Here is a 22,656-nt window from a genome sequence, read left to right on the forward strand (position 1 = left end):
ACATTCAATTTTAGTTGACTATGATTTTATTAGACTAAAATGTACTGGAGATTTTAGTCTACCAAAATCCGACTAAAATGGGACCAAAACTAAAAATGGAATTTTAGTCAAAATATATATATATAACTAAAACTAAATACTGTAAAACTTTGATGCCAAAATTAACACTGGTATACACGGACCTAAAGTTGGCCTGTTTCTGCGGACCTGGCCAGTTTTCGCCCTGTATGTATTGGACTTGCATAGATTAGAACTATTTTTTGAGAAATAAAATTAAACAAAAATACATCTCAAAAATAACATTTGTTATATGAAAATTAAATAAGCAGCTCTGTGTAAATAAGTTAGCTGATCTGAATAATTGATTAAGTGAGTTCCTTTGGCAAACAGAGGATTTGGAGGTAGGGAGTGTCAGGTCACCTGTAGCCAGGTGACAACTGCACCCTGTTAGAGGCAGGGGTGCAGCGCAAGGTAGTGAACCCGATAGCTGACTGCTGCGGATGGACAGGAACAAGAGCCCAAGATTCCCCAGGGCGCGGAGTCTAAGACCCAGCAGGTGTTCACCAGAGCCTCTAGTGGCGAGGATGGACTTTTGGCTGCAGCTGGGCAAAGGTCGCGGCCCCTGGGGTCCCCCGGGTCACGCTCTGTAGGGAGAGAAGGGAAGCAGCCACTCAGGACACAAGGGATAGTGATGGGTAAGCAGAGGTCGGGACAACAGGCAGACAAGGGAAACCAAGGGACAGGCCAAAGGTCAGGGTCACAGGCAAACAGGAGTAGTAAGAGACAAGCCAAAGTCGGTACACAGAAAGATAGATCAAGCACACGGCAGACAGGAAACAACTAACAAACACTGTTGAACAGCAAAGCAGACCTGCAGTGCGCTGGTTAATATAGACTTCCTGGAATGGCCTGGGGTGGAGCCAAACCGGGAAGAGAGATGATAAAAAGCAGCCAGAAGGAAGAGTCTGGCCCTTAATGCAGACATGAGGAACAGGTAAGCTACCAGACATTATTGCATGTCCATGACAGGGAGCCTCTCAGCAGGGAGTACAGAATTAATTTAATTTTGTACCAATATAGCCAGACACCTGGGCACTGGCAATTTGGGCTGAGGTCTTTGCTGTTCCCAAGGTACAATATAACAGACCTGTGGTCAAAGAAAGAAGTCAAATGTTTCGAAGTTTGCTCCAGTGGCACGGAGAAACTCAGGGCTGCATAGTTCCACTAGAAAAAGATTAGAAGTTCTTGGACAAATAGTTCTCCACCAGTGTATTCTATGAGTGAGACTCCTGAGAAATGCAGTTCCCTATTGGCTGCAAGCTACTATCTGGGCACTGAAACGTCACCACTGTGCCCATCTGCTGCGTGTGTTGATGCCAAACTGCAACCTGGGTGCACAGGATCTCTGGGTGCACCCTACCCACCTCAGATCCAGAACATCTCCTGAAACTTGAACTGAGGTAAAAAGCTAGCAATACTTTCAATTTAAACTGCACCCGGGGGGGGACAAGACAGGCCTTTGTACATTTTCATCAGTCCCTGCCCTCGAGGAGTTAATGATCTAAAGACCCCCATCTCACATCTATACATTCTCGCATAGAATACTGGCAGGAGCCAAATTATGCTACAAGGATGTCTTGGATTATGCTACCCGAGTACCACATTACTCACAGGGAGAACATGAAAACTCCACGCAGATGTCAGCATAGGGATTCAAGACAGGTACCGAAGAGATGCCAAGTAGAAGTACTAAGCAAGTTGTGCTGCAGCAGATGTAATTCTCCCTCCCACATTTCTGTACTAGCCCAAAGCCACTGGGCTAGATTTGGTATTAAAAACATTCAGACTTGCTTTGACTAATAAAAAATTTCTGATGCTCCAAATGTTTCTGTAGTTATTTATATACTAAGGTCAATACAAACGTATGCTAGCTATTAAAAACTATAAGCTTTCTAAATGTATACACCAATGGCAATTATGGTTAACACCCTAAAGCAGTTAACTATTTAAGAGCGCTTATTAGAAAGTAATGTCGTAAGATTTTTCTGATTAATCTTCCTCATCCAATAAGAAATAATGATAACCAGAACGTGAAACAAAACCGTGTATCTTATGGTTTTCATATTTTCCACAACTCCCGTGACAGTCTGAGCCCATGCGGAGTAACAGGATATTTTCTAAAATGTATGTCTATGTTCTGCTTAACTGTAAACATAATTTGATGCAAACTGAATGCTTATTTGGACATTCTTGGACCTTTGTAAAGAATTTATATGTGTTCCCTTTTTGTTTTGTCAGACAAATTTAAATTTAATTAGAAAATTGGAAATAAAACAAAACACACTAACCTATCATACTGGAGGACACCTTGCCAAGTCCAGTTATTGGAGCCTTAAAATCCAGCCTATTTAAAGGCAGCTCTGAAGACATGCTGTCCCTCAAAGGACATGGGGAGCAGGCTTTTTGCATGGTAGTTCTGAAACCCAGCAATTGAACCAAAGTCCTCATGTTAACTGACAGAAGACTGATCTGGCAAATAAGATACCTCCAATGCATCCATAAAGTAGCTGGAAATTTCAGGTATGAGCTCCAGGTGCTCAAACATGAAAGAAGTTTGAATGGTCCCAGCCCAATAACCTAATGTTTGGCAGGGTATGGTCATGGCAGGGCAGGTTGGAAGGCAATGCCTGCCAAAAAACACAGTTTTAGAAAGTGCCTCAAATCGCTTTTAAATGGTGTCCTTTTAAACAGGCACAGCTCAATCTAGGCAGCACTGAGGTCACAATAACTCCCTCAAGTCACTTCCAATGAACCAAGCTCACACTGCATGCAAGCAGAAAGCTCTTGGGTGTTGGAGGGTCTCCCTATGCACTTCTCTGTGCAAAAAGTTGAAGGAAACTACAACACTGGTAACCATCTGCTGCTACTGAGATGTGCAATGGGTGCAAGCTGGATAATCTCCATGCTAAAATATTCTTGTTTTTATTACATGGTGAGAGGGGAGGTTTGGAAAAAAAACAATTATTACACCAGAGCAATCAGCTGCACCAGTTGCCCCCCCCCCCCCCCCACACACACACATACTATATATATATATATATATAAGAAAAAAATTTCCAACCGCACCCATGAGAAATCACTAGATGGTTCAGCAGTCAGTCACCCAAGTACCATTACATGACATGTTATTGCAATTCCATAGACAAATGGAGCAGTGGGGTGGGGGGGGGGGAAGGAAAAAAATTATAGTATATACAAGAATCTGCAGGGACTAACTTGTGATCCCATTGCATTGTCTTGCATTTGACTAAACATTACCTGTACTTTACCTGTACTTTTTGGTTCTTTTCTGTTTCTCAACTCTGGGGACCACTAACCAGCCAGATTTCCATTTTGAGGTATGCTAGATACCATATCTCCCATATCAAAATTCCATTGTTTCGAACAATAAGGAGAGAAACGCACATTTACGTTTTAGCTTGTATTACAGATTTTCTAAAATGTACATAGCAAACGTCTTAAAACATTAAGATGCAAAAAAGTGATCCTAAAAGCAAAGTGATAAACCTTAAGCTAGAAAAAAATAACACTTGTCTGGTGCAAAAAAAAAAAAAAAAAACAAAGTAATATAAAAACATTTTAACAAAAGTGAAAGTGCAATAGACAAAAAAAAAAAAAAAAATTTGCTTTCAAACTGTATTCTCAATGACTGTGAGTACCTCCTACCAAGGGTAAAGTCATAAATTGAAACATCGTCCAGTTTTCTTTTTCATTAGTTATGTGACATTTATGCTTCAAGTGCAACAGGTCCAATTTTAGATACAAGTATCTTTTCTGTGATTCAGTAGGTATTTGTGCAACACTATAAAAACCATAAAACCATAATATCCAGATTCTGAAAAGGTGATGGTCACTAGTCATCGATGTACCCTGAAATACAAATAAAAAAAAAACTGACTATGTAGGAATTTTACAACAACTAAAAGACCAACTTTTATATAGAAAAACAAAGCCCATCATTACATGTATTACCCACAAATACAGTATTTTACAAATACAGTATTTTCCATGGCAGCAATCCTTTAGAGTACAGGGCTTTGATATATTATGCATACGTTATCAGCATAGGGTCAGGGGCTACTGCTAGATTTCAGAGGACTTCTAGCTCGCAGGGCCTTAAATCAGCCTTAAAGTGCTTTTAAATTGATTGTAATGTAGTTTTTAATAGAAAAAACAAACATGTTTTACTTACCTGCTCTGTGCAGTTGGTTTTGCACAGAGTGGCCCGGATCCTCCTCTTCGCGGGTCCCTCCCCTCCTGTTCAGTATCCCCACAGAAAGCAGCTTGCTGTGTGGGTACCCGAGCCGAGTCACAGCTCCCTGTGTCCATTCAGACATGGAGCCAAGACCCCTCTCTCTCCTGATTGATTGACTGACAGCAGTTGGAGCCAAATGCATCACGCTGCTGTCTCAGCCCATTAGGGGAGTTCCAGGAAGCTGAGACACTCCTGCAACAATTGCTGGATAAAGATGGGCTTAGGTAAGTATTAAGCGTGCTGCTGCACACAAAGGTTTAAAGGGGTTGTAAAGGCTGAAGGTTTTTTTTATCCTTATGCATTAAGTAAAAAACCTAACCTGAAATATGAACCAATCATACCCCTCTATAGTGTGCACTTGTCTTAATCCAGAATACCAAGTAATTTCGGTCTGCTGCCTCATTCCTTGGCTATCTACACAAGTCTTGTCTGACAAGGTTTCCTGACACCAACAAAAAAACAGGCAATAGGGGAGTGTGACGGTGGCGGGTATCAGACCCCTGGCCTTCTCATCCAACTCGTGACCAAAGACCAAGCAATCTCACACCCTGCCGTCACTTGCGTAACAATGCCACTCTCAGCTGCACCCGGCACACAGATTGTCCAGCTTGCGAGACCACAATCTAGATGCCAGCAGGCTGAGAGCGATTGTCACCGGGCTAATTAAACAATTAACCCTTTCTCTGCCACCACCGCTACGTTAGAATGAGCCCAGCGGACGCTCATAATTTTAGAAATACCAATTATGACTTTAGAATAATCATCTGTAACACACACTGTCACCTCAGACAAGAATGTCCATGGGATTTATTCTATACAGTAGCGCTCCTCCAAGAGGCAGGTTCTTTGGTTAGCTTGCGTTAAGAGCTTAGAGACAAAGTTAACACTTTTCAAAATAAGGTTTAATTATAAAAAATGTTAAAATTGGTGCAAATAAAAATATTTACAGAAAAAAAGGTTACAAAGAAATAGAGACACAATTCAGCAATTTAGAAGAATAGATAAAGAATTAGAAATGAAATACTTGCATTCAAAAGTCCTGGTATTATCTTAGTTTCAGAAGCTGAACATGTGTGATGGGTCCTTCCTTGAGCGATGTTACGGCTTGATGTTAAAATTGAGAACTGAGAGCTCCCTCAGCTCTCTCTTTTTCTCTGACCCCCAGGGGGGTGTCACCAGAAGTACTTGACCAATAAACACTGGGGCCATGGGCGGCCCTGAAGCTTAGCAAAATGCCAAGACACCTCCCGCTTAGACAGGTTACGAACAGAATTCATATCTCGAATTATGTAATGGTTACATTCTTGAAACTGATATTTTATGGTACGGCATAGAATTTATGATCCACAGACACTAAACACGGGGTATCTCGGAATAATCTCTGACCTGTAAGGCATCTGATCGCTAGCTTGTCTTCCCGAGGAACGAACATGATCATGTTTGATCTTCATTCGATGGGTATTTTATCTGGCATTCAACTATCTACTTTTTGTCAATGTGTCATGTTCGGGTAAAAAGTTATGAATTTGTGCATAACTGTGGTCATTTTCCTAATGACCAAGTTGCTGTGGAATTCCACACAGCCTGTAGTGGACATCTGTTCTCAGATAAGACTTTACAACCTGGCCTGCCAGGATGGGTTTTGCGATAAGGCGCTCTTTTGAAGCCTTGCATACTAATGCAAAAGGGACCCAGGTGGGTAATTAGTTTGAGGAGAGAGAGAGAGGGGGGAAGGGAATATCTCTGCTGAGTACACATCTGCGGGCTACAGCTTAAAATGAAATGCTGCCTATGTCACTGGACAACATGGCTGCCCGTGGGGACAAGATGGTTGCTCGCGACAGCTTTTAAGATACTTAGGGCACGATATCATTACAGGGAGCTCCAGCACACAGCCTGTAATTGACAGTCTCAGCTCTATTCCTGTGTGAAGTGGGGTGTGTCCCTTGCCTCCAAACAGCTCTCCTTATTGAGCTCTGCGGTGTGCAACTTCAGGTCCCCACCCCCTGCTTTTTGGAAGCTCAGACAAGCTGTATAAATTGAAGGAATTGGGAAGGGCTGTAAGAAGACTGCAGATAAAAAGGTTAAAAAAAAAAAACTTGAGGATTGGTTTCTTCTTAGTATATAACCAGAGGCCAGTCACTTCTCTGGGTATATGCAAGTGTTTACAACCACTTTAGGAGTACATTTAGCTGAATTTGCAAAAAATATAAAAGATCTCATACACAAGCCTGAAAATGTACTTCTAAATATTTATAAAGATTTTTGCTTGGGCTTAATTGTGACTGTCTTCAATACTGCAAGAATACATAGGATAGGACTGCATAACGTGTGCTTATTGCATCAAAATCTGATCCGTAAGTATTTGTGTTATCACAAACCTGTAAAATATAATGCAGTCATCCTGATCCCACATGCAAGAATCCACCCCATTCTTGTATTTTAGATACATTTAACCACTACACTAGTTTTTTTTTTTTTTTTTTACCCATGTATATCATATGAAATGTCAGAAAAAGCTCCACTAAACTGAGAAGTTATACCAATCAGATAGATATAAACAACAAATGCAAGAATACTCGATAAGTGTTAATTATATTTTGTCACTATCTTGGGTTGTGCCAGTAACCTAAACAGTAGTGTTAGGTAAATTACTGGAGGTACTTAGAACAGAAGGTATTCTTATGTCTTATTCTTTCACCCATCCTTAAAATAAGGGATTATACCTTATTTAGTGGGTAGAGCCATACAAATCTTTTTCACCCATTGGCTTCTTGTACATCTGGGAACATCTGGTGTACAGCCCAGGTAAATCAGATTATACCCTGCATGCACAATTAGGCAAGCAAGTTTTCTGACCAAATCATTTTTATGCATATTGTCTAACTCCAATCTGTATAAGCTTGAATGCCTATTGGATTTAAGCAGATAAGGTGATGTGTATTTGTGTACCGAGGGAGGGTGTGGCCAAAGATCAACTCCCTATATCAAGGTGTGCATAAATAGGCAGCTTCATTTCCTCCGGCAAAATGGGCCAAAAAAGATTTAACAGACTGAAAAGTCAAAAATTGTAAAACATTTTTAGAGGGGTGCAGCAGTCTTGAAATTGCTAAAATATTGGGACATGATCGCATAACCATCAAATGTTTTGTTGTTGCAAATAGACAAGAGTCACAAGAAACTTGTTCAGAGAAAAAAAAAGGGATGCAAATTAACTGCCAAATATTTGAGAAGAATCAAAAACATGAAGCTACTAGAAACCCATTATGGTCCAGTGCTGTCATTTTTCAAAATTGCAACCTACAAGAACTGCAACCTACTGGAGTGCCCAGAAGTACAAGGTGTTCAGTGCTCAGACATAGCCAAGGTATGGAAGTCTGAAACCGACCACCAATTAACAAGACACAAGTTGAAACGTCTAGACTGGGCCACGAAATCTCTGAAAACAGATTTTTCAAAGGTTTTATGGACTGATGAGACTCTTGACAGATCACATGGATGGGCTTGTGGCTGGAACAGTAACGTAATGGGCACAGAGCTCCACTTCAGATGCCAGTAAGGTGGAGGTGGGGTACTGCTAGAAAAAAGGTAGGCAACAGCTAGACAGTTTAAAAATAGTCTGGTGCGCTAAATGGTAAGATGTCTTTATATAACAGACAATATACAGTGATTGAACACAAATCAGAAACCAAAATACAAAGTTTCAGTATTCACATTAAGTGCCTTAAAGTGCAAAAGGTGCCTTACAAAGGTTTCCCAAACTGAGACCTAGTGCAAAACAAAAGTGCAAAAATGACCGGTGCAAATTATCTACAGTCCAAATAGAAGTGACAATAGCCAGTGTAGTCCAAGTTATATATTGTAGATAAATGGGGAGTGTGACTCAGACGGCAACTTATAGACAGGTAGAGTTTGTCTGATGTCCCACCACCTGTTCCAGTTTGCTTCTTACCAGCTGGTATATGGTTGGGGCGTAAAAACAACCACCTCAAAGGAGAACTCCACGTGTCAGGAAAGAGAGATATGTATATCTTCCCACACTGCCTAAAAAAGGGGTTGGGTAGGCATCTTACCAGATGATGATGAATCTTGGGCCTTAATATAATCCCTTGATAAGGGCTCTCTCCTTCCTCCACTCCGGGTCTCCTCTGATGCAACTATGATGGGGGTCTCCTGTGGTCTTACACTGTACTGGTTCCAGTTTATCTCACATGTGAAACAAAGAGCGGCCAATAATGCATTATCTCAATATATTTCATTGTATAAAAATTGAGAACACTTACAGGGTCACAGCAATAGTACTGCCTGGTATTTCTGGGTGTCCGTGGCTGCCTGCAGTGCAGACCTTGGAAATTACTGACGACGCGGCGCCTCCTCTCCGACGCGTTTCCTCCCTAAGCGGGCATCCACTGAGATAGGAGGGAGCCTGCGCCGTCACTTCCGCCCTTTTACACACTGCCAAGGTTGCACTTCCGGTGTCTGCACAGAATTACCTGAAGACACTTTAGATTACAACACTTAAAGCCTTCGGTTTTCTTGTTATATTTAATTAAGGATAACTTGGGCTTATCTTCCACATTAATTTATGATTGGCTGGAGAGATTCAAATACAAAATTAATATTGGTGTAATATGATGGATTTCAACATTTTATTTCCACACTTGGCTCTTTGGTTGCAGCTTACTCCAATTATCAGTGCACCCTTTAAACATTCACATTTCTATACACATTTATCAGAAACAGCAGATGATATGGATATTTTTGAATATCACGGCTCCAGGAAACTGGCTGCAGAGGAAGTTTTTGATAAGACTCTAGCTGACTCTACAGATCTCAGAGGCATCTTTATGCGGCTTAAAAACATCATGGTCGCAGAGTTGCATGCTTCATGGGATATTGTCTTCCTGGAGAAATATGTCCAGGAAAAGATGATCCCTAGAAGCCTCAGATGGAACATCAATCCTGACCAGGGGGATAATGAACTCCTGGAGTGGTTCCAATTTCTTAATGGAGCAGGCACGAGCCTCCTAAATTTTCTAATTGATAGGAAAAGGAAAGTTATCAGATTAAATGAGATTCTTGAGATCAAAGAAAAATTAACACCATCTATGCAGCAGGAAGCATATAAGGTGTACAATCAAGAACTAAGAGAAATAATGGCTATGGAGAAAGAGGAACAAAAAGCAAAGAAAAAGGAAAAAGTATTTCCGAGATTTGGAAGACTACAAATCATCCAAAATTTTTAAATGGCAGCTACATCTAGTGGAAAAGGAAGCTTATAGTACAGAACCACAGGCTTCCCCAGAAGAAGGCACCTAGAGGGAGAAAAACATACTAGTGGGTTTCAGAGAACCTATGGAAGTGTCGAGGCGGGAGTTTGGTTCCCAAGATTTATCTATCAGAAATAAAGAACCCTCGACCTCAAGAAATTTCAATAATAATAAGTTTAAACCCTTGAAGGAACATCAATCAGGGCCTCAGAACAAAGGGAAACAGAAAAATGATGATAGGAAGAAAAACCCAGATGCATTGGGGTATGAATATCCCAGACAGGGATACCCGAAGAGGGAGATATCCCCTGATAGAAATTATAGACAGTCCAGGTCCAGATCACCAAGAAGGGGCCCTTTGGACTACATGGGGAAATATGCGGATTTCCCTTACACCCCAAGATATTCGCAATACCCCACTCACAACAGGTATGAGTCTTTATACTATGAGGATCCAGAAGAGAGAAGAAGGAGAGAGGGCTCAACCAGAACCTCCCAGAACGCCAATAAGCTCCAGACCACAGGGTTTCTTAGGCCAGGGACCAGCGAAAGGAAAAAGAAAAAAACAACACGGGGCTACAGGGGAGGAATTGCCCGGAAAAAAGAAAAGATAAATGCACCTGGCATCTTCAATTTGAGTGGGAGGATCACACTAACGGAATCCGAAAAGCAAACCTTAAATAAAGGTTTGAAGTATGCTCCTAGAAAACCTCTCAACAAGTTTGAAACATTCTTAGATATACACAAATATATACGTAAATTGAATGTTAAGAGGCATTTTTTGGCCAAAGCAAATGAGAGAAACTATGTGTCATACAAGCAGACTTTCCACCAATCTCAGAAACGTTTCCTTATTTAATCCAGCTGGGACACAAATGTAACAATGTTACAGTCTTCAGTGATGTGGTCTTAAAGGAGTTAGAAGAAAAGGAAATTAGTTCCGCAATGGGATCTTCTAAAAGGGGTTAAAACACTATGTGACAATAAGAACCTCATAAGACCAGCGGACAAGGGTGGTGGAATTGTGCTGTTAAAAAGAGAAGGCTACGTGGCAGAAATGGAAAATCTTTTGTCGGATACTGAAACATATGAAATCTTAAAGAAGCATCCCACTCTAAAAAAAAAAATAAAAAGAAGGATCCCACTCATACATACAAGAGAAAATTGGAGGGAATTCTCAAAAAGGGGTATGAAAAGGGCATCATCAACAAAAAAGAGAAAGAATTTTTAGTACCGCTCGCTCGCAGAATACCAACGATATATTATCTTCCGAAGGTGCATAAAAGTTTAAGTAAGCCATCTGGAAGGCCGATAGTAAGCGGCATAGATTCAGCGACATCTAGGATTGGAAAATACGTTGACTTTTTCCTGTAACCGTTGGTTCAGGAGACGCCAGCATTTATGAAGGATACCACTCAATCTATAAGGGAAATTACATAATTGGAGGTTGAAGGGAACATCCTACTTGTTACCGCTGATGTGGCATCCCTATATAAAGTAATTCCACATCACATGGGATATGAAGCAGTGAGCATTTTCCTAGACCAATCCTATGATATTCCGCTGAAACAGAAAAAGTTCATACTTGAGCTTCTGACCTTCGGTATGGAGCACAATTATTTCTATTATGAGAATCTATTTTATCTCCAATGTACCGGCGTGGCTATGGGAGCCAAATTTGCCCCTAGCCTCGCCTTTTTATTTATGGCCCTATGGGAAGATAGGAGCATCTTTTCGAATAGGGCCCAAGAGTTGGTACTATGGCGGCGGTACATTGATGATGCCCTAATTATATGGAAAGGTAATGAGGATTCATTGCATGTTTTCATGCGTAACCTTAACTGTAACAATTGGGGTATTAGATTTACCTACCAATGCAGTAGCACATCCATCAACTATTTGGATTTGGTCATATCCAGAAAGGGGGATAGGTTTTTCCACCAAATCCTATTTTAAACCCATGGATAAAAATGGCTTTATCTCCATGGATAGTTGTCACCAACCTTTGTGTTTGAGATCAGTCCCCAAAGGGCAATTCAAAAGAATAGGAAGGAATTGCACGGAAGACTTTAATTTGCAAGTCCAGACTTTGAGAGGACGTTTCGTAGAAAAGGGATATGATCCTAGAATTCTGGATGAGGATATCCAAAGTATAGGACGAGTGAGGAACTCATCATCCCAAGGGAGAATGAGAGGTGTAATAAAGGAAACGTTGGATTGGAATACGCCTTTGTTACACGTTTTTCAAGTCACTATCGTTGGATGAACTATCTATTTAGGGAACACTGGAGAATCTTGCAGGGTGATAGAGTATTGGAACCATCCCTTCAAACAATAGCTCAGATGATTTACCGGAAAGCCCAGAATTTAAAAATACATAGCTCGCAACCCCATTGAAAAGCCACATCAACCAGGAATGTTCCCTAACATGAAAGTGTTCTTTCCTTGTAAAAATTGTTGAATTTGCAAGGAAGCTAAGACTATGAGAACCAATAAGTTCAGGTCCACGGTTACAGGGAAGGAGTATTCCATCAAGAATTTTATTGCGTGCCACACCAAAGGTGTGGTATATCACCTTACATGTAACTGTGGACAACAGTATGTTGGCAGAACCATCCGGACAGCCAATATAAGAATTGGAGAGCATTTGGCAAATATCTGTAAAGGTTTTGTAGGATATAGCCTATCCAAACACTTTGCGACACATCATCACAGAGACCCTACCAACTTGGAGATTGTAGTCATAGAAAAATATGTTCCACACTGGCGAGGGAGCAATTTGAAAAGATCTATTTCCAGAAGAGAGACATTCTGGATTTATGAGCTTAAATGTTTTCGTCCCTCAGGACATAACATTGAATGGGATATCAATTCCCATATCAATAACAGCTAGTAAAACCTTCATACTTTATTTCCTTCCTTTCTTTATATTAATATTTAAAAAATCCTTTTTATCTAAATACATTTTTATTTTTATTTAATTTCTTCCATCCCAAATTTATGTACATGAGAGAATTCATTGATAATTTATCCCATTATAAGATAGGGATATGTAGGGAGTGGTTTTAACATTGTATACATATAGCATGTTTATATTACATATACACCATGGCACCCTGCCTACTAGCACCCCTAAAGTTGCTTAGGTTAGGTGGTATAGAGAAGAAGAGTCTTCTGGTTTAAACATGGCACTTTTAATGCATTTTTATTCATTTTTTAATTTTAATTATATTATTCGTTTGTAATAAAATTGCTTTTATGTTAATTGTTAAGCAAATGTAATAAAGGATGCGTAGAGGAGCACTTCCGGTGTATATGCTCACCTAAAATCCATCATATTACACCAATATTAATTTTGTATTCGAATCTCTCCAGCCAATTGCAATTTATGCGGAAGATAAGCCCAAGTTATCCTTAATTAAATATAACAAGGAAACCGGAGGCTTTAAGCGTTGTAATCTAAAGTGTCTTCAGGTAATTCTGTGCAGACGCCGGAAGTGTAACCTTGGCAGTGTGTAAAAGGGTGGAAGTGATGGCGCGGGCTCCCTCCTATCTTAGTGGATGCCCGCTTAGGGAGGAAACAGGTCAGAGAGGAGGCGCGCGTCCTCGCAGTCATTTCAGCGGTCTGCACTGCAGGCAGCCGCGGACACCCAGAAATACCAGGCAGTACTATTGCCGTGACCCTGTTAGTGTTCTCAATTTTTATACAATAAAATGTATTGAGATAATGCACTATTGGCCGCTCTTTGTTTCACATGTGAGATAAACTGGAACGAGTACAGCGTAAGACCACAGGAGACCCCCATCATAGTTACATCAGAGGAGACCCGGAGTGGAGGAAGGAGAGAGCCCTTATCAAGGGATTATATTAAGGCCCAAGATTCATTTTCATCATCTGGTAAGAGGCCTACCCAACCCCTTTTTTAGGCAGTGTGGAAAGATATACACATCTCTCTTTCCTGACACGTGGAGTTCTCCTTTGAGGTGGTTGTTTTTACGCCCCAACCATATTCCTGCTGGTAAGAAGCAAACTGGAACAGGTGGTGGGACATCAGACAAACTCTATCTGTCTATAAGTTGCCGTCTGAATCACACTCCCCATTTATCTACAATATATCACTTGGACTACACTGGCTTGTCACTTCTATTTGGACTGTAGATAATTTGCACCAGTCATTTTTGCACTTTTGTTTAGCACTAGGTCTCGGTTTGGAAAACCTTTGTAAGGCACCTTTTGCACTTTAAGGCACTTAATGTGAATACTGAAACTTTGTATTTTGGTTTCTGATTTGTGTTCAATCACTGTATATTGTCTGTTATATAAAGACATCTTACCATTTAGCGCACCAGACTATATTTCAACATTTTATTTCCACACTTGGATTTTTGGTTGCAGCTTACACCAATTATCAGCGCACCCTTTACACATTCACAACAGGTAGACAGTGGATTGGAGTGGAGTGGACACTACTCTTTTCAATACTCCCAGTTAAGTAGAACAATATTATAATGCAGAAAGAAGAACATTTCAGCATATCTATGGTCACCTGTTAAAAAGTCTTCTGTTTTGTTCAAACAATGCTGCAACTTCGTAAACATGCTCAGGAGGAGTGGAGGACAGAGGAGCAGAGAGAGAGAGAGAGAGAGAGGTATCATCTAGCATTTGAAGTCTTTTGTAGCATGCCTCATTTTCTCTCCACCACTGAAGAGGGTGACTTCTGTCAATTACGGCTTCTTTCAAATAGAGATGAAGTTCATCATCAAGGCTCATCGTTGCAGATTCAAAAGAAATTGAATCCTCCGCATGAAGCCCCAATAAAACACTGAAAATGTCCTGATCAATTTGACGACGATGAAGCAGATTCTCTTCTGTTCGTTGATGTATTTTTGGACATTTGTCTGTTTTTTTCAGCATGCTGCTCTTCATAAAAGTAGTGTTCTGGACTTGTCTTTTTGGCAGGAACCACCTGCAGCTCCATATCTTCTGTCAGCCATTGTTTCGCCTTAGCCAATACATCAGAAGAGAAAGCATGGTTCTTGTATCGAGGATTCAAAAGACTTGCAAGCACAACATTTTTAATCTCTTCATGCTTCTCAAAACATACATCAATCAAAGCTATTTGGCTTGACAGGTCATCATTTGAAAGTTGGAGGGTGTTGTGTGCCATGATAACACAGAGGTCTGACGTATCAGCAAGCCTCATTCCTTTAGACATGTTTGAAGTTGTGCAAGCATCACTTGGTCTTTGTTGATTTCCCTTTCTTCAAGCATGCCTAGAAACATTTCTCTACTGTGTGGGATCCTTGCATCACTTTTCTATTCAACGCCAATTGCCTTTTTGTCCATCCGCTGTCAATGAAGTGGCATGTAAGAATGAGTAGTGTCTCGGACTCTGTTTGTGACCAGCAGTCCGTCATGAATGAGACTGAGTTGCCAGCATTCTCTGGTTGCAACATAGCATTTACTTTGTCAACTACCATTTGGTGTAGCTTTGCCAGCATTTCGGTTCGATAATACTTCTCACTCTTCAGTGTGTAGCTTGGCTCAAGCATGGACATCAAACGCTTAAATCCTGAGTCAGACAGCATTGTAAATGGCTGGTTATCAGTCACAATCATCTCTGTGGTTACTCTGTCCAGCAGTTGGGATATTCCATCTGAATCTAGACAGTGACATCTGTTTTTTTCACAAACATACAGTGCCTTGCGAAAATATTCGCCCCCCTTGAACTTTGCGACCTTTTGCCACATTTCAGGCTTCAAACATAAAGATATAAAACTGTAATTTTTTTGTGAAGAATCAACAACAAGTGGGACACAATCATGAAGTGGAACGAAATTTATTGGATATTTCAAATATAAAACTGAAAAATTGGGCATGCAAGTGGAACGAAATTTATTGGATATTTCAAATAAAAAACTGAAAAATTGGGCATGCAAAATTATTCAGCCCCTTTACTTTCAGTGCAGCAAACTCTCTCCAGAAGTTCAGCGAGGATCTCTTAATGATCCAATGTTGACCTAAATGACTACTGATGACAAATAGAATCCACCTGTGTGTAATCAAGTCTCCGTATAAATGCACCTGCACTGTGATAGTATCAGAGGTCCGTTTAAAGCGCAGAGAGCATCATGAACAACAAGGAACACACCAGTCAGGTCCGAGATACTGTTGTGGAGAAGTTTAAAGCCGGATTTGGATACAAAAAGATTTCCCAAGCTTTAAACATCCCAAGGAGCACTGTGCAAGCGATAATATTGAAATGGAAGGAGTATCAGACCACTGCAAATCTACGAAGACCTGGCCGTCCCTCTAAACTTTCAGCTCATACAAGGAGAAGACTGATCAGAGATGCAGCCAAGAGGCCTATGATCACTCTGGATGAGTTGCAGAGATCTACAGCTGAGGTGGGAGACTCTGTCCATAGGACAACAATCAGTCGTATACTGCACAAATCTGGCCTTTATGGAAGAGTGGCAAGAAGAAAGCCATTTCTTAAAGATATCCATAAAAAGTGTTGTTTAAAGTTTGCCACAAGCCACCTGGGAGACACACCAAACATGTGGAAGAAGGTGCTCTGGTCAGATGAAACCAAAGTCGAACTTTTTGGCAACAATGCAAAATGTTTTGTTTGGCATAAAAGCAACACAGCTCATCACCCTGAACACACCATCCCCACTGTCAAACATGGTGGTGGCAGCATCATGGTTTGGGCCTGCTTTTCTTCAGCAGGGACAGGGAAGATAGTTAATATTGATGGGTAGATGGATGGAGCCAAATACAGGACTATTCTGGAAGAAAACCTGATGGAGTCTGCAAAAGACCAGAGACTGGGACGGAGATTTGTCTTCCAACAAGACAATGATCCAAAACATAAAGCAAAATCTACAATGGAATGGTTCACAAATAAACATATCCAGGTGTTAGAATGGCCAAGTCAAATTCCAATCGAGAATCTGTGGAAAGAACTGAAAACTGCTGTTCACAAACGCTCTCCATCCAACCTCACTGAGCTCGAGCTGTTTTGCAAGGAGGAATGGGCAAAAATGTCAGTCTCTGGATGTGCAAAACTGATAGAGACATACCCCAAGCGACTTACAGCTGTAATCGCAGCAAAAGGTGGCGCTACAAAGTATTAACTTAAGGGGGCTGAATAATTTTGCACACCCAATTTTTCAGTTTTTTATTTGTTAAAAAAGTTTGAAATATCCAATACATTTCGTTCCACTTCATGATTGTGTCCCACTTGTTGATTCTTCACAAAAAATTACAGTTTTATATCTTTATGTTTGAAGCCTGAAATGTGGCAAAAGGTCGCAAAGTTCAAGGGGGGCGAATACTTTTGCAAGGCACTGTATCTGTTATTGTTGCCTGGGATAGTGGAGGAGGTATTGAATCAAAATCGCATTGATATTAATTTAGTTTTCTCTGTGCTGCATGATACAATTCAATATGATGAACTCTTAGATGGGCCTTAAGATTTTATGTATTTTTGTTTTTTGCAGTTACTGATCCCATGCTTTTGTTCTTTGTACATGTGTTGCACACTGTTGCTTTTCCTGGAGATGGTTGAGATGAGAAATAGTCCCAGACCACACTTTTACTCTCTCTCCTCATCCATCTCCATTTCAACTTGAAAGACACAAAAAATATTAAAAGAAATGGCTTGCTGAAGTTGATGCTGGCACTGGCACCCTGTTGTGGGTTGGTGGCTGACACCTGGCAGTGTGGCTGGCTTGGTGTCATCCTGTTGTGGGTGGCTTGCTTGCCGGAACACTGTGGTGGCTGGCTGGCGTCACCCTGTTCTGGGTGGCTGGCTTGCCGGAACACTGTGGTGGCTGGCTGGCATCACCCTGTTCTGGGTGGCCGGCTTGCGGGAACACTGTGTGGCACTGGCTGGCTGGCTTGGTGTCACACTGTTATGGCTGTCTGGCTGGCTTGGTGACTGGTGTCACCTTGTTATTGGTGACTGGCTTTCAGCAACAGTCTGTGGTGCCTGGTTGGCTTGCTTGGTTTCAACCTGTTATGGGTGGCTGGCTTGCAGGAACACTGTGGTGAGTTGCTGGCTGGCGTCACTCTGTTATGGGTGGCTGGCTTTCAGGAACACTGTGGTGGCTGGCTTGCTTGGTGTCACCCTGTTATGGGTGGCTGGCTTGCGGGAACACTGTGGTGGCTGGCTTGCTTGGTGTCACCCTGTTATGGGTGGCTTGCTTGAAGGAACACTGGTGGGTGGCTTGCTTGGTGTCACCCTGTTATGGGTGGCTGGCTTTCAGGAACAGTCTGTGGTGCCTGGTTGGCTTGCTTGGTATCACCCTGTTATGGGTGGCTGGCTTGCAGGAACACTGTGGTGAGTGGCTGGCTTGGTGTCACCCTGTTATGGGTACCTGGCTTGCAGGAACACTGTGGTGGCTGGCTGGATTGGTGTCACCATGTTATGGGTGGCTGGCTTTCAGGAACACTGTGGTGGGTGGCTGGCTTGGTGTCACCCTGTTATGGGTGGCTGGCTTTCAGGAACAGTCTGTGGTGCCTGGTTGACTTGCTTGGTGTCACCCTGTTATGGGTGGCTGACTTGCAGGAACACTGGTGGGTGGCTGGCTTGATGTCACCCTGTTATAGGTGGCTGGCTTTCAGGAACAGTCTGTGGTGCCTGGTTGGCTTGCTTGGTGTCACCCTTTTATGGGTGGCTAGCTTGCAAGAACACTGTGGTGGCTGGCTTGCTTGGTTGGTGTCACCCTGTTATGAGTGGCTGACTTGCTTGAACACTGTGGTGGCTGGCTGGATTGGTGTCACCCTGTTATGGGTGAATGGCTTGCAGGAACACTGTGGTGGGTGGGTGGCTGGCTTGGTGTCACCCTGTTATAGGTGGCTGGCTTGCAGGAACACTGTGGTGGCTGGCTGGATTGGTGTCACCCTGTAATGGGTGGCTGGTTCGCAGGAACACTGTGGTGGCTTGCTGGCTTGGTTTCACCATGTTATGGGTGGCTGGCTTTCAGGAACAGTCTGTGGTGCCTGGTTGGCTTGCTTGGTGTCACCCTGATATGGGTGGCTGGCTTGGTGTCACCCTGTTATGGGTGGCTGGCTTTCTGGAACACTGTGGTGGGTGGCTGGCTTGGGGTCATCCTGTTGTGTGGGTGGCTGGCTTGGTGTCTCTCACTCACCCCGGCCTTTTGTGGCGGGTAGCTGGCTTGCTGGAACACTGGTCACGGTGGCGGGTGGCTGATTTGGTGTCATCTGGGTGGCTGCTTGCTTGCTCACTGGGCTGGCACCCTGTTGTGGCGGGTGGCTGAGGCCAGGGCCTGTGGGTGCATGGATGGCTGGCAGCGTGACCGAACCGGACTGCAGCTGGCTGTAAAATGAGGCGGTCTTAAGTGCAGCGCGCGTGGTGAAATGGCATTACTTACGGGCCACGCGGTGTTAGAAGGCATAACGTGTGCGCGCAACACACGGAATGACGTCAAGAAAATATCGGCAAATCAAAAGGCCAATTCCGATATATCGGGGAAAGTGCATATCGGTGTTGCCGATAATCGGTTGATCTCTAATTTAGACACAGGATAGACACCACCCCAAAATGCTTAAGTACGACGCATGACCTGCAAACTGAACTTCGGGGTGGCAAATGTAATTTTGTTGCAAGTAAAGCACATGGTAAAAGATGTAGTGTTAATGGTTCTAACGTTACACTCATGCTGCAGAGCAAGTCCATGACATTCTCTATATGTTCTAAATAGATGACACATTCACTACAATGGAAGTCATGTAGAGGGTTAAACAGTGGTCAAGGATGGGTAACCCCAAAAGAGCACAGGAACCACACATGGCCTCTCGGTCCTAGTGTTAAAACACAAATTGGCTGCAGAACTCTGCAAAACAAATGTTACCAAGCTGTATAAGACATTACCTACCTAGATAGTTAACACTGTGGAATGGGATGGACATCAGAAGTACATGAGTACAACACTTAGGCTACATTCACACCTGAGCGTAGCGTTTTTCGCGCGTTTTTTACCGAGATTTTACCGCGATTTTTTGCGGCGATTTTTACCGCGATTTTTGTGCAGGCGTTTTTAGATTGAATAGAGATCAATGGAAAACGCCTGTAATCTGCCCAAAAAGAAGCTCATGTACTTTTTTGAGCGTTGGGCGTTTTGTATACAGCTTCAAAACGCTCAGATGTGAACAGGGGCCATTAAAATGAATAGGATTTGTCTTGTTGGGCGTTTTGAGAGCTGATCCTAGAGCAGAAAACGCCCCAAAAACGCCCCAAAACGCCTACATGTGAACGGAGCCTTACACTTTAAGCCCTCGTCAGGGTAACTGGCTGCGACCCGACCAAACCAAGTGCTGACATTCAGTATGAGATATTACATAAAATGTATTATATCTTTGCAATATGACCAGTGTGATAAATATTGTGGTAAAAAAAGTTAAATATCTACTGTTGATACTACTGGAGACCCCTGCTGCTGCCCCATTGAAGACAGAAGCCTCTTCTGCTGCCTTAGCTGCAACAGATTATCCAGAGAAATATCCAACCTTTGGAGTACTTCTAGAGGTTACAGGTGGCAGTAAGAAGGGGGAAATACAGCAGCAGAATGTATAAATAAACCTAGGACCTGAACTTAAGGTCCTGGCCAGAGTCTAGGCATGAGAGAATCCCATGTAAACATACTGTGACTCTCCATACAAAACTGGTAGTACAAAAATGGTTACCACAAATCAGGCCAAAGATGCAAAGTACAATATAAAATCTTAGGCCCAAAAGACACTTGTGCTAAGGCTGTACATTCATCCTGAGACAGACCTCTATCACAGATGGTCAGTATGGTAAATATAAACCCCACATAACCACTGAGGCATGTATGGTCAAATCCCAAGTGAGTGAAGGCATAGTACACCAGGTGACAAGTCCATCAAAAGCTCTGGAGTTTACACTTCCTCCTTCTCAGCTCTGCACTAGTGGGAATGGAAGACAAGCGGAGATTAAACTTCTACCAGCTGAGTTTACAGACTGCAGATTGCACTGTGTGTAGGAAGGCAAGCCAAAACACCTGTGAGGCAGCCACACCCAGGTAACAAAAAGTAAGCTCCACATGCAAACCCAGTAGCACAAAAATGGTTACTACACATCACACCCAAGATGCAAAGTATAACATTAAACCTTAGGCCCAAAAGACAGACTTGTGCGAAGGCTGTTCATTTTCCATGAGACAGACCTCTCCCTGAGGCTTATCTAGTCAAATCCCAAGTGAGAGAGGACAAAGTATACCAGGTAACCAGTCCTCCATCAAGAGCTTATGAGTTTACACTTCACCCTCTCTGCTCTAGTGGGAATGGAAAGCTCTGAGACAGGGGGAGCAAAAATGGCTACTACTCAGACCCCTGTGAAGTAGAACTTAAACCTTAGGATCAAAAAGACTTGTGCAAAGGCCGCAAATTTACCATGAGATCGACCCCTCCACTGGAGATTTGTATAGTCAGATCCTAAGCGACTGAAGGCAAAGTAAACCATGTAACCAGTCCATGAAGAGCTTAGGAGGTTACACTTCATCCTTCCCAGCTCTCTAGTGGGAATGGAAGGTTTCTATGAGACAGGTGGAGATTAAGCATCTGTCAGCTGTATTTAACGGACTGAAGATTGCACTGCGTGAGGCAGCCACACCCAGGTAATCGATATTAGAAACAATTATAGTTAATGCAATATCCCCTAAGGATTTAATTCATTTTGTTCCCTTATTGCCAGGGAATTTAGCAACTATACTCACAGAAAGAATCATGATCCTCAACTCTTTAAGTAGAGGAAGATGACCTTTTGCTGGACCCACAACATGAATCCAGCTGAGAAGCAGTAGTAGGGCCAGTAATTCCCCCACCTGATCCACCGTCTGAGGATCCCCTACAGCCCACAGCACAGGAGTAAGGGATCTTGGCACTAGTCAGGTTCATCATCTTCCCTAGTAAATAGGGAGAGCCCAACAGTGCCCTGTCACATTAACCCCAACTCAAGCGGCCCGAGGTGACAAATTACAGGCTAGGTGAAAACTAAGGAGCAAACCTAAGTGAAAGTAGGTAGGTACAGCACTCTCCATCTTACCTGTGTCGTGCTGGTGCCAAGGGCGCCTGTATCTGCCTGAGCTATAGTAGTATTAGCTCCTCCACCTGTAGCTTCCCAACAGCCCATGCTTGAAGGAAACGCCATTTAAAAAAAGGCACCAGCTAGCCCTTCCCCTACCCCTATACTGAAAAAGGCTTGGAACCAGAGCCTCTGGTGCCTGTAAATGACTTTTCCCCTACCAGGATTACTGCCTGTGCATCATCCGGTCACACAGAAACAGACAGGACACAATCCCAACGTAGCTACTGCGCAAGCCCCTGCCAAAAAAGGTTCTAAAGTGCATACAGTGCATGCACCCAGACACCTGGCTGGGAACCCAGGCTGCCTATGCTGGCTCCTGTCAAGGGGGTATGCCATTTCCAGTCATGGCCTTGTCTAGGCTCATAAGGAGAAAGGGAACCAAGCTACCACTTTCCTGTCTGAGGGGTGGTCTTGGAGGGTCATCTTACAGAAAATACTACTAGCTGCTCCCAGTAGAGCCAGGTAGGTAAAGTTGTGGGTGAAACAAAAAGAAAGCCAGGAGAACAGAGGCCTCCCTCACCCAGGTTCCAGGTGTGTTTCCTGTTCCTGTTGGAGGAGGTGCTTCCCTCTCATTGGCTGTCCTGGAAGACGATTGGGGAAAAGGGGAAAAGTTGATCGTCAACGAATCAAGAAACTAACAGGCTCCATGAAACGCTTATGGCTTCTATTGAAAAGAAGAATGGCTAGATTGGTCACTGATTTTGTGCACAGATATGTTCCCAAGAAAGCCAAAACCTCACTTTTACTTTCTTAAAATATTCAGGTGTGAGGTTTAACATTTTGGATTGACCGAGAACACTAATTGTTCAATAATTAAATTAATCCACAAAAATACAACTTGCTTAATTATGCACAGTGTGTAGATCTATTTATTCCAATAGCATACAGCCATTTTAGGCTTGTTAATCATCAGTATGAAAACAGGTTTCTTTGA

The 22,656-nt window shown here is 42.6% G+C and overlaps 1 protein-coding gene and 1 pseudogene across 2 annotated transcripts in view; both read right to left on the reverse strand.

Annotated features, from left to right (window-relative positions):
• Positions 1-22,656, reverse strand: part of LOC309553175 (histidine--tRNA ligase, cytoplasmic-like) — a 246,276-nt gene that overhangs the window by 27,702 nt on the left and 195,918 nt on the right. The window lies entirely within an intron of this gene.
• The window catches only part of LOC309554608 (dead end protein homolog 1-like), a 115,113-nt pseudogene continuing 102,897 nt past the window's right edge, over positions 10,441-22,656 (reverse strand). The window contains exon 5 of the transcript in view: positions 10,441-10,493. The product of the transcript in view is annotated as a dead end protein homolog 1-like (transcript). The remainder of the gene's footprint in view (positions 10,494-22,656) is intronic.

Source organism: Pelophylax lessonae (genome assembly GCF_965119305.1).
Source record: "Pelophylax lessonae genome assembly, chromosome: 4".
NCBI lineage: Eukaryota > Metazoa > Chordata > Amphibia > Anura > Ranidae > Pelophylax > Pelophylax lessonae.